Source organism: Herpailurus yagouaroundi, unplaced genomic scaffold (assembly GCF_014898765.1).
Source record: "Herpailurus yagouaroundi ecotype Mexico unplaced genomic scaffold, PumYag 186, whole genome shotgun sequence".
Lineage (NCBI taxonomy): Eukaryota > Metazoa > Chordata > Mammalia > Carnivora > Felidae > Herpailurus > Herpailurus yagouaroundi.
This window is the reverse complement of record NW_024412417.1, coordinates 14,048,063-14,063,322: the sequence shown is the minus strand read 5'-3', so window position 1 is coordinate 14,063,322 and position 15,260 is coordinate 14,048,063. Positions and strand designations below refer to the sequence as shown.

The following is a 15,260-nucleotide window of genomic DNA, read 5'->3' as shown; positions in this document are numbered from 1 at the left end:
GCAGCAAAGACAGCCCGGGGGAGCAGGAGCGCTAGGGTGGGGAGAGGGCAGGAATCCAGGGCACATGCTCGCCTTCTCCAGTGAGGCTGGGGGATTCCACAGCTTGGGCGGGTTGGGGCGGGGGGCGGAGGAAGGTGGAGCAGTGGAAAATGGGAACATCCCCAAATTCTGGAGAGGATGAGGTCATCCCAGCTGAAGCCAATCAAAACTCTCCCCTGGGCAGGCAGAAAAAGGGTTTTACTAGGCCAAAAACTGCAGAGATGGCTAGCAGCTGCCAAGAAAGGGGGCGAGGCAAGTTCTGGGCCCGAGGCCATGAGCCCCAGGGGCCCCACCCTGGCTAGAAAAAGAGACTGGAGGAGTGGTGGGGGGCAGCCCAGAAGCCAGGGGAAGGGGGGGGGCCTGTCTGAACCGTCTGGTGGTGATGGGGTATGCTCCTGGAAAAACCGATAGGTCCTGGTCACAGGCAGCTGACAGAGCTCTGTGAACCAGGGCTCTGCGATTCTGTCTTTTCCTCACGAAAGGACAAAAAGCAGGATTCACATTCCTTCCATCAGAGATGTCCTGCTGATTTATGCATGTGTGTGTTTTTGGTTTTGTTTTCTTTTGTTTTTGCAGCCAACCAGGACATAGGCAGAGGTTAAACTGGGGATCCTGCGCGAACCTCCCAGTTAGGGCAAGCCGTGGTGCTGAACAGGATGTGGGTTCAAATTCTGGTGTGGCTGTTGACCTCGGGCACGATGTTTGACCTCCGAGCCTTGTGAAAAGGAGATCACGGTTATTCGTGGGTGGCCCCTGATGGCACTTCTCTCCCCTCCCCCACCCCCGAGGTCAGGAGAATGAAAAGAGACCTTTCGTGCGTCACGGAGGCCATGGGGGCTGGTTTCTAGGGGCCAGAGTGGAGAGGTGGGGTCTGGAACCTCGGGGAGTGGGCACATACCCCAGGGTCTCTGGAGCAGCACCCCAGGTGCAGGATGGGGTGCCCTCCTTACGCGATGTCTCCCAGTTCGGATGTCTTCCCCCTCCACACTGTCATCTGTTCCCAAGTCAGCAGGGCCCCAAAGAAATGGGACAGAGCACTTGGGCGAGGGACATCCTCTCCCCAGTCGTCCCTTAAGGTAGAAGTCCCCCCAAGCCCAAAGCCTTCCAGAGGCACTAACGTCAGCCAGAAGCAGGGCCGTGGAGCTTTTCTGGAAATCTCCTTCTCGAAGCGTCACCTCCGGGAAGGACACTGCTGGGATGGGGGCCAAGTCCCACAGCTGCTCGGCACCCGCCTGGCCTGGAGTGGCTTCCTGTGTGCCCGCTCGCACAGTCACAGTCCTGGGGTCCCGGGGGCAGGGGTGCTGGCTGGCCATTCCCCTCCCTGTCACCACCCTCTGCAAGAAGCCAAAGCAGCCCACTGCCAGCAGATTCCCATAGTCTCTTTCCCTTGGGCAGGAATGGAAACAGAAGTCTCTCTCCCTCCTCCTCCCCCGTCCCTTGCCTGCCTTCCTCCCCTTGACTGTTCTTTCTCTGGTCAGGTCGCAGGCTTTGAAAGCCATTTGGGTTTTATGTCCAAGTAACTAGGTAGAAGACAGAAGCTCTGACTCCTGGTCCCCAGTCAGCTTTTCAGGCCAGCACGTCATAGGATTTGAACGCAGGCTCCAGGATCTCCCCAACCAGGCCAGTGCCCTTTTCCCGAGCGGTTTCTGTGTACCGGGCACCGCACTCAGTGCTTGAGGAGCGTTATTTACTCCTGACGACAAGTTCAGGAAAGAGCCACTAGGAGCTCTAGTTTACAGATGTGAAAATGGACATAAGCAAGTTGCTTAAGGTCACGCGCACCACAGCCTGGTTCGGGAGCCAGGTCTTATGACTTCAAAGTTGAGCTCTTTGCCACCATATCACACTTCCCAAAGCATGTTCCGTGAATCATTCATTCCTCTAGGTCGGCCAGGAGTGACAGAGACCTGGGGTCAAGCATGCTAGGATGACGCTAGCCTCTCGACTTCTTGGAGAGTCTCAGAACATGTTAACAGATTAAAGGCTCTGAGAAGTCCTGCAGGGAGTAAATCCGTTTAACTCTCTGTAACCCAGTGTGTCCCAAACTTATCTGCACTTGGATCCCACCTCCCCACCCCACCTTGTTTTGTTTGTTTGTTTGTTTGTCTGTTTGTTTGTTTGTTTTTAAAGGGACAGTTTCCATCCCAGAGAAGGCTCTGGGAAGTGCCACCCAAGGTCACATTACCTGTCGTGTTTAGATATTGCCTGGCAATACGGCACAAGTTCTGTGCCTGGACCTCAATAAATATTGGTTGGATAAAATGAATAGGCTTCTCCCATTTTCAGCCATCCTCACCCATTCCCCACTCTTCTTTTCCCTGAGAAATTCCTCAGCTGGGGGATATACCCAGGCCTGCAGATAACCCACTCTTGATGTCCTCCTGGGTGGCTCTTCCGGGCTGGACTGGTCACGTGGGAAGAAAATTCCATTCAGGCAGCTCCTGAGGCCTCCCCTAGTCCAGCCCCTCGGAGGTCTCTGTTCTAAGGATGAAGGGAAACGTTGGAGACAATCCCGTCCTGTTTTGGCCCCAGGAATGTGGGTGTGGAAGAGGGGGTAGAAAGTCTGCAGCCCTCCCAGCCCTTAAGGCAGAACAACTCAGCCCTTGAGGTGTCCCTCCTCCCCTGCTAGCGCTCACACCTCCATTTCCACGCTCCTCCACTCCCTTCCTCTGCGTGTACCTCTTCCTCCCTACCCTCCCGGCCTCGGCCTCAACTCCCTACTGGAATGGAATCAGAAGTCCTCACCGGGGACCACGAACACACACCCAGTTCGGGAGATTCAGGGGTAACTGCTACGGGACGGGGCTCAGCCCTCCTGTGCCTTCAAATGCAGCCAGGGTCAGGAACCGCGGTCTCCCACCAGTAGCCATGGCCCTCTCCCCCACCCTTTGGCAGCACCCCCTCGGCAAGCCTCCTACCCTGGCACGGCAGCCACTGTGCCCCTTCCTCCCCTCTCCTGACCCCGGAGCGGCGCTGGAGAAATGCCGCCTCCACCGCTACCAACTGGGACTCCCAGCTCAGCGCCACTCGCCAGCACGAGTAGCGGGCCTGAGTCTTGTCATCTTCAACCTCCTCCTATTCTGGGCCTTCCTCACTCCCTCTATGTTCCCTCCTGACCCCAGGCATAACGCTCAGCTCCCTGTCTGCTACCGGAAAACAAAATTGAGGCCGCCGGGAGCACATGATCTCCATCAAATTCTTGCCCCCTACCGATCCTGCTATCACCGTCCCTACCGCTTTCCTGTTAATTTTAGAAGCGGGCCGAAATCCAGGTCAGATCCCCCTAGCCTCTAAAGTCAGGTTGCCAGGGTTCAAATCCCATTTATATCACTTGCAGGCTGTGTGATCTTGGGTAGGTCTCTTAATCTCCTCAGGGCCTCAGTTTCCTCATCAGGGAAATGGGATCATCCTTGCCTTTACCTCATAGAGTTGACGGAAGGACTAAATGAGATAAGCCCCACAGAGAGCTCAGCACGGCCCTGGCACGTTGGCAAGTGCTAACACAGGCTAGTTCTTGTCAGCTGCCCCCTGCCTCCTCCAGACCTTGTTCCGTCATTGCGAGCCTCTCCTGCTTCTAGCTCTCGCCTCTTGCTGCACAGAGATGCACAAGTCCCTCTGTCCTAAAAAGCTCCTCTTGATCCTGTGTTCCAGATTTCTCTTGTTCCTTCTCATCCAAGCCTCTTGGAAGCTTTATCGGCTCTCTCATCTTTTGTTCCTCAGTCCACCAAGGACCTGGCCAAAACCACCTGGTCCCTAACTTCTGCCGACTGCACTGGACTCTCTTGCTCATTTCCTCTTTACAAACAGGCTCGGCTTCAATGCCTCCTCAGCCCTCGCTTGCTTCTCCTTGTGTGTCCGTCCTCTGCCCGTCCCCTCCGGGGCTCATCATCCTCTGCCGGCCCCAGGAAGGCTATCATTACCCTGCATTTGTCCTTAGTTGATGGGTCTCCTCTGCCCCCTCACACTCCACTAGAGTGATCTTAGCAGCTCTCATGGGCCCGACTTCCTCTTGATGATCGATACCTGTCAGGGACTGAATCGTGTGCCCCCCAAATTCCTATGTCAAAGCCCAACCCCCAGTGTGACTGTATATGGAGATGGGACCTCTAAGGAGGTAATTAAGGGTAAGTGAGGTTATAAGTGCAGGGCCCGAATCTGATAGGACTGATGTCCTTATATGGAGAGGGAGAGTCACCAGAGATCTCTCTCTCTTTCTGGGCTCGCACAGAGTAAAGGTCATGGGAGGACACAGCAAGAGGGTGCCATCTGCAAGTCGGGAAGAGAAGCCTCACCACAGAGCAGCTCTGCTGGCACCTTGATCTAGGACTCCAGCATCTAGAGCCGCGAGAAAACAAATTGAAGCCTCCCAGCCTGTGGCATCTTGTTACAGCAGCCTAAGCTAACAGGACATCTAAGCGGATCAGTTAGCTTTGCCTGCATAACAAGCAATTCCAAAATTTAGTGGCTGAAAACAACAGCCATGTATTTAACTTCCCTTTCTGCGGGTCAGTGGTTTGGTCTGGGCTCAGCAAGTTGGTTCTTCTGCCCTTGGCCAGGTCCACTCATGTGTCTGTGGCCAGCTGCTGGCTTGGCTGGGTGCTGGCTGGTCAGGTGGCCCCAGGAGGGACGGCCCGTCCCCACGCCATGTTCTCTCTCATCCTCCAGCATGTGGGCCCGGGCTTGTGTTTACGGCAGTGCAGCATCAGGCTTCTAAGAAAGCAGAGTTGAGGTTTGCAGGAAAAGCCTCAAGCTAGAGGCAGAGATCCAGGTCTTTCCATTCACACCTGGTCCCCTGCTAGTGGACTTCTCAATATCAATTGTCATTGGGCAATGAACTAGGAATATAGACTAATAATTAAATAAGCAAATTCTGGGAGAAGCACCTAGCACTTTAAAATGTGGTTGATGGGGCGCCTGGGTGGCTCAGTTGGTTAAGCGTCCGACTTCGGCTCAGGTCACCATCTCGCGCTCCGTGAGTTCGAGCCCCGCGTCGGGCTCTGTGCTGACAGCTCAGAGCCTGGAGCCTGTTTTGGATTCTGTGTCTCCCTCTCTCTGACCCTCCCCCGTTCATGCTCTGTCTCTATCTCAAAAATAAATAAACGTTAAAAAAAATTAAAAAAAAAATAATAATAAAATAAAATGTGGTTGACAGGACTTGACAGACATGGGATGAGGAAGGATAGGGAAAATAGGCCTTCTCCTGGGCAGATGGCTTGGTGGGCTGGGTGGAAAGTGGAAATAACTTGCTGAGCACTTATTATATGCCGGATACTGTGCTAAGCACCCGGCACCCAGAGGACATCGAGGTGCTTGAGAAAAGGTCTCTGGAGCCAGACTTGCTGAATTTGAAGCTCAATTCTGTCATTAAGCCAGAGAAAGTTACTTGACCTTTCTGTGCCTCGGTCTCCTCCTCTGTAAAGGAGGCATGATCACGATACTTCCCCGGGCGCCTAGCTGGCTCTGTAGGTAGAGCAGGCGACTCTTGACTTCAGCCCCACGCAGGCCTGGAGCCTACTTCTATTGTTTTTTAAATCATCATCATCATCAGTAATGATGATAAATAATGGCACTTACCTCACGAGGCTGTTGCAAGGATTAAATGAAATAATACACATCGGTCCCATAGAAATGCCCAGCACGTGTGGTATCCTATAAACATCTGCTCTTGGCCTTACTGTCTCATTGAACCCTCGCAACCGACTTAAGAGACAGGCACTTCTGTCTCCACTTTACAGGTGAGGACACGGAGGCCTGGAAAGGTTAAATAATGGCCCTACCACGCATGGCTAGGATGTGGCTTTGGACCCAGGCAGCCATAACTCTAGAACCTGTTCTAGAACTTATGCTGTTAACCACCACTTCCTCCATACCCCGCCCACCCGCACCCCCCACCCATTTACCATTCATCAACAGCAAGAGAACGTGTTTGAGGCTGAAGATCATGAGTTTGGTTTAGATGTCGATGTGGAATTGCTGCTGAGACATCCAGGTAGAGACTTCTGGCCAGCAGCTGGGTTTGTACGTGGAGTACAGAAATCAAGACACGGTGGACTGATGGGGACATGTAGACAGATTGAGTCACGGCTGGTAAGGTCACACAGGGAGATGGTGTAGCACGACAGCAGGGGAGGGCCCGGGACACATTTAAAGAGTAGATGGAGGAAAAGGAGTCTGAGGATAGACAGCCACGGAAGAGAGAGGGAGGTTTTGGAGGGAGGGAGACCATACGTCTGGGTTCACCTTGGGAGAGTCTTAGTTTATGACGGTTAGCCTGGCATAATAATTCATTAGTGCCCTTTGTCTCTTTAAATAGTGGCCCAGTTTGGAAGACAAATGATATATTCACCCTCCTTCGGGGGTCAAGGAGGAGAAAGCATCCGGGAGGAGGAAACACAGGTGTAAAATACCACGGAAAGAACAAGGAAGCGGTGTTTGCAATGTGGTCCGCTGGAGTTGAGTTTGGCAAACTGCTGACTTTGAGAGAGGTTTCTGAGGAAAGAAGTGGTAAGTACGTGCATGCTGACATCTGAAAAGGAGCTCAGTAGAGATAACAGATATGCACACGTCACTATCTTTGAGACTGGGGTTACAGAAGTGAACAGACAGGACTGTCCTGATGGAATTGTGTGTGTTTTGGGGGTGGGGGGTGGGGTTGGAAGAATCAAGTAGAGTGACCTGGTAGAATCACTAGGAGCTATTTGAGGTACATGGGGTGGGGTGGGAAGCCCTCTCAGAAGCCCTAACACTTGACCTGAGAGCTCTGTGAAAAGGGTGAGTCTGCCTGGGAAGCTTAAGAGATGGAACCTTCCAGAGAGGGAGGTAAGAGTTCATGCAAAGGCCCTGAGGTGGGAGTTTGAAAAACACAAAGGAGGCTAGTAAGGGTGGCCGTGGAAACCAGAGGGGAGAAGACGGATTCGAGCGCTAGCACAAGTGAATCGACGGCCCTGGTGACGGACTGGATATGAGGCGGGGGGCGGGGGGAAGCAGGGGATAGTCTAAGGGTGACTTCCCATGTCAACTTGGGAAATGTGGGTACACCCCTCCCCACCCTCGACAGAGCTGGCAGAAGGAACTGGTTTTGAAGGAATGCGATGAATCATGTAGTGAGTTAAATAGTGGTTTATCCACTTGGACATGTCCTTTGTCCAACCCTATCCTGTGAACCTGTGAATGTAACCTGATTTAGAAGAGCAGTCTCTGCAGATGTAATTAAGGATCTTGAGATAAGATCATCCTAGGGTTAGAATGGGCCTTATATCCAATGACAGGTGTTCGTGTAAGAGAAGGGCAGAGGGAAATCTGAGATGCAGAGGGGACAGGAGAAGGCCATGTGAAGATGGAGGCAGAGATTGGATTCTTGGCAGCCATGGCCAAGCAATGCCTGGGGTTACCAGAAGCTGGAAGGGGCAAGGAAGGATCCTCCCCTAGAACCTTCAGAGGGAGCGTGGCCTTGCTGACACCTTGACTTCAGACTTCTGGCCTCCACGGCTGTGAAAAACTAAAATTCCTGTTGTTGTAAGCCACCAAGAATGGGCTAATTTGTTATGGCAGCCACGGGATACCAATATGGACTCCGCCGCGTTGAGTTGGGGTGGGGGGCACATAGAGGTGTTGACTGGGCAAGTGCATGAGCTCCCCTCAGGAGAGAGAGTCCAGGGCTGGAGATAAGGCTTTGGAAGCCCATTGAGCAGGTGGCAGTTTAAACCAGTGTTATCTCTGAGGGGACCCTGGAACATGGCTCCAGAAGCTCTTTCTCAGAAGCACAGAACCAAAAGCTTTCCAGATTTTTAAAAACAGATTTCACTCACTGATATAACCAAACACCCACACTATATATATATCAATGAAATGTAATGTTCATACCAAAGAATATGTTTATATGCATTTTAATATCTCCCAATAGATTAAAGAATATTTTTATCAGATTATTTTAAGTCAGGAATGCTTGCACTTCCTTGGACTTCTTCTGGGTCTGATGTGAGGCGAGCCCGTTTTACATCTGACACTACTGAGAATATATAGGGAGAAGGGCGTATACATTAGAAGGAAGTGCCAGAAATAGTATTTGTTAGTTTCTGAAATTGCATAGCATAAATTTCTCCCAGGGCCCCTGGGTGGGCAGAGGAAGTGCTTCAGTTTCCTCTTTATCACTTCTCTCAAAATGGTCCACTCGCCGATATTGCAAAAGTGACATTCCTCTCTTAGCACCTAGTATGCCTCTAACATTTGCAGGGCCTGGGCCAAGAGTACAAATAGAGGCCCGTGTAACGCATATCTAACAATCTCTCAATTATTAAACCCATAAACAGTTAATTAGAATGCAGTGTTTCTCTCTACCTTGACGAATAACTTCCTAATGCCCTGGAAGTCCCAGATCAAGTTCAGAACCAGCAGGCTTTTTGGAGTTCGCACTGGAATGTGGAACATGGGCAGGGCTCCCTCCGGGCCCTTTCTCCTCCCACTCCCTGCTCAACAGCACACCCGGAGGGGCCTCCCAGGATGCAGGCTGACACCAGTGCCCAGAGCCAAGCTTCGGCCACACGCTCCTACAAACAGAGCCTCAGGCCACCCTCAGGCCTGAGCACCACCGTGGCTCCAGAGGACTGGCCCAGAAAAGAGGCCCTGCATAGGCCCTACAGTTGATTTGGGACATTTGGGGCAGGAAATTCTGGGATCTAGGAATTTCTGGGATCTGGAATGGCCTAGGGACAAGTTTGGTCCTGTGGCTCTGTGGACTCCTTGACCAGCGAGAAGGGGCACAGAGCACAGGACCAGGACAGGGGCTCCTCTTGCCTAGGTAGATCTAAGGTGGGGGTGCTGGTCAGCCTGCACTCTAACAAGAGAGTCAGAGAAGTAGACCAACACCTGGCCAAGCTCATGTGCAGACTTTCTTGTGTACTTTTCAGTTTTGAGAAAATGCCAGGTTAAAAAATGAAGTACCATAGATATTTTGAGCCCTGATTAATAAACACTATTACCATGCCAGTATTTCACTGAGTTCTAGAAATCAAAGGTCAAATCCCTAAAAAGTTTTGAATATAGTAAAATAAGGCAATGAAGCAATAACGTGGGTGGCAGTGCTTTCTGGAAGTTTTTTCCACTTCTTCCTTTCTCCCTGCCTTCCTCCCTCCCTCCTTCCAATCCATCTCCTTCTTTCCAAAGCAGGAAGAGCCTAAATGAAGGCCATAGGCTTGGATGCAGTGGGAAAGTGCAGCTGAAGTACAAAGCAAGAGGGCCATGGCAGAATTCTAAGAGATGTCAATATCCAATAATCAAGCCAAAGAAGAGCTTCTACCAAGGAAAGTTCTGGAGTGGCATGGGAGGGAGAAGAGAGACTGGGGATCCATAGACTGGGGAGGAAAGAGTTCCACAGGAGGTTGTTGTCCAGAAGAGCAAATGCCTCAAGGAGGTACCATCTTCCTCAGGCCGACTGAAGCAAATTGGGCCCATGCCTCTTCCAGCCCAGTCCCTCTACTTCTCTGGAGAGCACCAGCTCTTCCTCATACCCCATGTGGGGCTGCTTCAGTCCTGCCCCATCTTTTCTCACCCTGCATTTCCCCGCTTTGTCACAGCTGTCCTCACCGTTGGCTTCCCAACGTCCATCTCCATCCCTGGTCTCTTTCTTGAGCCTCTAGCAGAACAGTGGGTCCCAAGCATGTGCTTTGGTTGAGGGAGATGCTCACCAGATAATAGTCCAATGACCTTGTCCAAAACAGAAATGTTCACCAGTGTTCCTGATTCCCAAAGCGAGGACAATCTACTTCATCTCTGGAGAGAAAAGTGTGCATAAGCCCTTTATCCTGTGCTCTTCCTGTCCCCTCAACATTGGAACGTTCTTGTCCTTTCCCCTGCTCCCCAGAAATGCTCTTTCCTTGGTCTGAAATGTTCTCTCCCCCATCCTGCCCTCCCAGTTCAAATGTCACCTCTTGGTGACTCCTCAGGCAGGAAGGCTTTTCTGGATAGTGTGTGTGTGTGTGTGTGTGTGTGTGTGTGTGTGTGTGTGTGTGTTCACCTCTTATATTTTTCATTTTATATTTTCATTGTCTCCTTTCCTCCACCAAAATTGTAAGGCTGGTAGGGAAAGTTTGCTTTACTCAGTGTACCCAGTGTTATAAACCAAATTTAAGGGCCCCAAATTTGTAGAACATAGTAATACTCTCTCATAGAAGTTTATTTAAAAGTTCAATGGGTGATGGGCACTCATATTAAGGAGGGCACTTGTTGAGATGAACACTGGATGTTACATATAAGTGATAAATCACTAAATTCTCCTTCTGAAACCAATACTGCATTATATGTTAACTAACATGAATTTAAATAAAAATAAAATTTAAAAGTTCAAATTTGATGAAGCAATCAGGAAAGATTTTGTTTAAGAATCCTTCAGTCTTTGTTAATCTGTTTTTCAGGGATCAGCCCCTCTGGGTTTATCCAGGTTTTAAAAGGGCAACCTACTATCTCCCATTCTGGGTGGGATCTGAGCCTAATATCTGTATTATGTATCATCACTTAATTATAGGAGAAAAGCTCTTAGATGTTCTGCAAGTATCTGGAATTTAAAATGCTTTAAACTCAGCCCCTTCCCCAATATCTGTGAACTTGATCCCTCATCTCTAAATTTTGTTCAAATGTTCCCTTCTCCAGAAAGTCTTCCTTACTCATTCTATTGAAATCTACAGCTGCCTCTTCCCTAGTCATTACGTACAACCTCTTTCCTGCTTCATTTTCCTCCATAGCACATATCACTCCCTGATATACTACATAGTTTATTAATAGTCTATTAATTACCTATCTCCCCTCAATAAAAGATAAGTTCCATGAGGGTGGAGTTTGTTCATTGCTGCATCCCAGTGCCTAGAGCAGTACCTGGCACATAGTAGGTCTTTTTTTTATTTGAGTGAGAGAAAGAGAGAGAGAGAAAGAGAGTGCATGAGCAGAGGAGAGGGGCAAGGGAGAAAGAGAGAGAATCTTAAGCAGTCTCCACATTCAGTGCACAGCCTGACGTGGGGTTCAATCCCATGACCCTGGGATCATGACCTGAGCTAAAATCGAGAGTCAGATGCCCAACCGACTGAGCCACCCTGGTGCCCCTGAACTATTTGATATTTTAAAAATCAATAGAGTTGTCCTAGAGAGTGGTGGCTTCCTATCACCCATTTCTACCTCAACTTCCATACTTCCATACTTCCACATGGCCCATTACCTGTCCAGGAAATGCTCACTCTAACTCTTCAACTTGGCTGTCAGAGAAAGGATGGGTCCTGATTAGTTTAAGCCATTATCTATCTGCATGTATGTTACCACCCCCTTCAGGAGGGCACAAGACGGAAGTTGACCCACTCAAGCGTTTTCTCTTTCCTCATAGATGTGGACAAGATAATGCCAACTGTCTCTGGCAGCCATCTTGTGACCACAAAACCAGCCAGGGGCAAAGCTGTCATTGAGCATGCAGAGCTGAGAGAGAAAGAGTTTGGGTCTTCCATGCACCCTATGTCTGTACTGCTGGTCCATTCATTCCCTTATTCTACAAATACTGATTGAGCACCTGGTATCCATCAAGTACCATTTTACATGCTGGGGATACAGCTGTAAATCTAAACAGACAAAAATCTACTTCATGGAGCTTCCATTCCTGGGGCAGGAGGTGGTGGGGAGAGTAGTGACATCATAAAAATGACTACAATACACAAGTAAATAACATATAAGTGCTATGTAAAAAAAAAAAAAAAAAAGCCATTTGCTAGAATGGATTTTCAAACACTGAAGTCCTATATGTGTTGTGTGTTCTTTTCAAAGATAAATCAAAACATCCCTTTTGGAAATTGACAATCGTTTAGTTTCCAATGTGTAAGAATACATCATTGTGCACTGGAGTTGGGATTCTGATCTTATTTTTTATCTAATCCAATGGTTGAAGACAGGTGGAAATTGTGAAGGACTTGGGAGCACTCCTGCTGATTGGGATTTAAAAAGGCATTTGTCTTTGGACGAGGGTAAAGACCACATGAATAAATATCAGAACTGCCTGTCAGTGTTGCAAAAATATCAGACACAAACAAGGCAAATGACAACAGAACAATAAAGCACGCATACACATATGTGGTGGTAATTCTTTGAAATGTGGATTACCAATGCACTGGCAATGAAAATGAACCAATGCTATCATGCATCACATATTTTGGAGATGCTCCTAAATTCTGGCATAAATTTATCCAACATCAAGCATCATTTTGAAATGTACATGGAATACCATATAAAAATGATCAGAGCAACTTAACATTACAACCAGAATACAGTGTATCAGGAGATAAAAGTGTAAACTCTGCTGAAGCCAAATGCATATGATTATATTTAATTGCAAAGCCTGGAACTGCTAAGTTTATTGACAAATTGTCAGTCCTGACACCAAAAAAAAAAAAAAAAAAAGCGGAGAATGATGATCAAAGTAAACATAATGACTGACGAGATATCTCTGTCCAGCAAAATAAATGACAGAAATGGCAGCCGATATAGAGCAGCCATTTTTATCGGTACAACAAAGTGAAATGAGTCACTGAAAACTGGCAAACCCAAGTGATATTCTGAATCCTGGTGGTTTTTTTTTTTTTTTAGGATTGTCAGTATGACAGCCTATGAGTCAAGTGAAGAAGCCCATGAAAATATTTTATGCTGCCAATTTTGGCCAGCTTGTACGGACAACTGACTGATAACTTGCAGTATGGACTGGAAGCAAGAATTTAGGGTAGGCATGGATGGGCTGAAGCTCTGGCTGGCAACATGAGAAATCTGTCTCCATATTCAAGCTGTTACCGCAAAGCTGTGTCTCCTCAGTGCCCTTATATACAAAGAAACCGTTGCCCTCCAGAATGCGTGTGCAGATTTAAGACAAGTACTTAATGAAGCTGATAAACTTGTCAATCATGTCACAAGCAGGCAGTTCAATAAAGACCTGACCTGTTTTCTTGGCTGAGTGAAGAGACGGGTGGTGACTACAAAGAACCACTGTTTCAAATGAAAGCTCATTGTCTTTTGATTAGAAAAAGTTTTTACTCTACTGAGTTATAAGGGGAACTTTATTTTTTCAGAGAAAACTTTCCTTTGGTGAGATAGTATAGCAGGGTGGGCATGGCTTACAAGTTAGTCTGTGTGCTCATCTCAACTCCTGTACATGCTGTTACCAGGCAAGTGTATGAGGAGTCGGCCATGGACACCCGGGAGATGCACTGGCAGAAACCTGGCCCCGTCTGGCAGAGACTTCGATCCTGGGACTTGAGGTTTTTGCTGTTGCCTGAAAGACCTGGTTTTTAACTCATCTGAAAATAGGAGGAGACATTAGATGACTTAATAAAAAGGCCAAGGAGTCAAACTGGAAGTGGTTTAGTAGACAAGGAAACTTTTACTGCACTACTTTAGGACATCACCAAATAATTTTGGACCTTAGTATGAAGAACGGATCCTAGAGATAGTGTCAGATGGTTTCTTCAAACTACTTTTCTGGTTCTTTCGTTCGGGGTTTTTGTTTTTGAATACAGTCATTTATATCATTTTCTTCCACTCGCATCATTTTGAGTGGGAATTATCTTTCAGCATCTGATCCAGTCAGGGGAGACAGTTAAACAGAGTAGGAGTCAACGGTTACTGGCACTTTCTTTGTGCAAGGGACCGTTGGAAGTGCACATACTCATTTAATCCTCTTAGTGACACCGTCAGGTAATATCATCCCATAAATAAGTGACTGTTATTATCTTTGTTTTATAGATATTGAAACTTAGGCACAAAAGGTTAAGCACTTTGCCCAAGGTCGCACAGGTAGAAAAGCCAGGATTAAAGGCCAGACAATTCTGCCTGCCAAGGGCAAACTTTCAACCATTGCGCTATATTTTTTAAATATATAAATATGCATGTATGTATATACTTAACATAAGTGGTACTTTATTGCTCCTGCAACAAATGGCCACAAGCCTACTGGTTAAAGCAGCATGCGGTTATTATCTTAGCATCATGGAGGTCAGAAGTCCGAAATGGATGTCACCAGGGCTGCGTTCCTTCTGGAGGCTCTAGGGAGAATCTGTTTCCTTGCTTTTTTCATTTTCTAGAGGTTACCTGCATCCCTCGACTCTTGGCTCCCTTCCCCCATCTTCAAAGGCAGAAGTGTCACACTTTCAGTTCTCTCTCTGACTCTGACAATGATTCTCCTGTCTCCCTCTTTTGCTTGTAAGGACACTTGAGATTACATCTGGATAATCCAGGATCATCTCTTGATTGTTAAGGTCATTGACTAGCAACCCTAATTCCATCTGCAACCTGAATTACTCCTTGCCACATAGCATAACATGTTCACAGGTTCCGGGAGTTGGGACATGGATATCTTAGCGAGGTCGCCATCCTGCCAACCGTAACTTTCTTAGTTCACACTCCGAAACTTAAAACCCAAAACGGTGTCCAGTGGATAATCTCCCTCTATGTCTGCTCCCTGGCCACATAGCTCCCTTCCTCAGAAGCAACTGATGTTATCCTGTGTCCTAGATATATTTTATGCATGTAAAGGCAAATATGTATATTTGTTATTTTTTTAATTGTTTGATCTTCCCTACAAACACTGTCCTACATATTGCTTGTTTTCATTTAAAAGTTATGTCCTGGAGATCGGTCAGGTTGATATATAAAGATCTGGGTGTGCTTCTTTTCTGTGTCTACATCATCTTCCACTCCATGAGTGTATATTATGTTGTATTTACCTTCTTCACTTAGCCCACAGGACAGGTCGGGGGGGGGGGGTCTCCAATCTTTCAGTTGTTTTCAGTGTTTTGCGATACAAACAATGCTGTAGTGAACAGCTTTGTACCCTCGTCTGGAAAGTGTAGAGTGTGTCTATAGGATTAACCTCTAGAAGGAGAATGACAGGGTCATGGAGTCTGTGCATGTGTCATTTAGCTAGCTAATGCGAAACTGCCTTCTTTTACCCTTTCCAATTAGGAATTAAAAAAATAAATAAAGGGGCGCCTAGGTGGCTCAGTCGGTTAAGCGTCTGACTTCGGCTCAGGTCACGATCTCATGGCTTATGAGTTCAAGCCCCAATCAGGCTCTGTGCTGACAGCTCAGAGCCTGGAGTCTGCTTCAGATTCTTTGTCTCCCTCTCTCTCTCTGCCCCTCCCCTGCTCACACTCTGTCTCTCCCCCAAAATAAAATAAACATTAAAAAAGTTTTAAAAAATAAATAAA

At 47.9% G+C, this 15,260-nt stretch overlaps 1 long non-coding RNA gene across 2 annotated transcripts in view; it reads left to right on the top strand.

Moving 5' to 3' along the window:
• LOC121042813 (uncharacterized) overlaps window positions 1-13,394 on the top strand; it is a 24,858-nt gene extending 11,464 nt beyond the window's left edge. Inside the window, exons 2-4 of one of the 2 annotated variants that reach the window (XR_005796464.1) lie at window positions 6,353-6,543; window positions 12,652-12,781; window positions 13,221-13,394. This is a non-coding gene — a long non-coding RNA (uncharacterized LOC121042813). Of the gene's footprint in view, window positions 1-6,352; window positions 6,544-12,651; window positions 13,036-13,220 lie in introns of those variants that run through there. The other variant, XR_005796463.1, reaches the window with a different exon arrangement.
• The last annotated feature ends 1,866 nt before the right edge of the window (window positions 13,395-15,260 follow it).